This window comes from Arachis ipaensis, chromosome B9, assembly GCF_059453495.1.
Source record: "Arachis ipaensis isolate K30076 ecotype BB chromosome B9, ASM5945349v1, whole genome shotgun sequence".
Taxonomy (NCBI): domain Eukaryota; kingdom Viridiplantae; phylum Streptophyta; class Magnoliopsida; order Fabales; family Fabaceae; genus Arachis; species Arachis ipaensis.
In genome coordinates this window covers 86,299,775-86,300,996 of record NC_142444.1, presented here as the reverse complement: position 1 = coordinate 86,300,996, position 1,222 = coordinate 86,299,775, and the positions used below count along the sequence as shown (strand labels likewise).

Sequence of the window (1,222 nt, the reverse complement as noted above, 5' to 3'; positions counted from 1 at the left end):
ACTTTCTTCTTCATAGGCATCCCATTATTCATAGGATTCCTTTCAGAAGTGTACATGAACTGGTTATTAGCAACCATGTCAATGAGTTCTTGAGCTTCTGCAGGCGTTTTCTTTAGGTGAATGGATCCACCTGCAGAAGTGTCCAGTGACATCTTTGATAGCTCAGATAAACCATCATAGAATATATCCAGGATGGTCCATTCTGAAAGCATGTCAGAAGGACACTTTTTGGTCAATTGTTTGTATCTTTCCCAAGCTTCATAGAGGGATTCACCTTCTTTCTGTCTGAAGGTTTGAACATCAGCTCTAAGCTTGCTCAGCTTTAGAGGAGGAAAGTACTTGGCTAAGAAAGCCGTGACCAGCTTATCCCAAGAGTTCAGGCTGTCTTTGGGTTGAGAATCCAACCATAATCTAGCTCTGTCTCTTACAGCAAAAGGGAAAAGCTTGAGCCTGTAGACTTTAAGATCTACTCCATTAGTCTTAACAGTATCACATATCTGCAAGAATTCAGTTAAGAACTGAAAAGGATCTTCAGATGGAAGTCCATGAAACTTGCAGTTCTGCTGCATCAGAGAAACTAATTGAGGTTTCAGCTCAAAGTTGTTTGCTCCAATGGCAGGAATGGAGATGCTTCTTCCATGTAAATTGGAATTAGGTGCAGTAAAGTCACCAAGCATCTTCCTTACATTATTATTATTTTCGGCTGCCATCTCCTCTTCCTGTTCGAAAATTTCTGAAAGGTTATTTCTGGATTGTTGTAATTTAGCTTCTCTTAATTTTCTCTTCAGAGTCCTTTCAGGTTCTGGATCTGCTTCAACAAGAATGTTCTTATCCTTGCTCCTGCTCATATGACAAAGAAGAGGGCACAGAAAAATAATAATAATAATAATAGAGATCCTTTATACCACAGTATAGGGATCCCTGTGTGAGTAGAAGAAGAGGGGGAGACAAAGGATGTAATGTAATGGAAGAAACACAACTGTGAGGATGGTTGAGATGTGAGATGAGATGTTAGTAAATGAATGAATAAATAGAATAAGATGGGAGAGGGAGAATTTTCGAAAAATATTTTTGAAAAAGAGTTAGTGATTTTCGAAAATGGTTTTTGAAAAATGTTAGTATTTTTTGAAAATTTTTAAAATCAAAAATAAAAATAAGAATAATTAGTTAATTAAAAAAGAAATTTTTGAAAAAGAGGGAAGATATTTTCAAAAAATGGAGA

General features: G+C 36.3%; 1 non-coding gene across 1 annotated transcript; it reads left to right on the top strand.

Annotated features, from left to right (window-relative positions):
- The first annotated feature begins 206 nt into the window (after positions 1-206).
- Positions 207-314, top strand: LOC148545322 (small nucleolar RNA R71). The gene has a single exon (XR_015900557.1). It is a non-coding gene; the product is annotated as a small nucleolar RNA R71 (small nucleolar RNA).
- Positions 315-1,222: the final 908 nt, after the last annotated feature.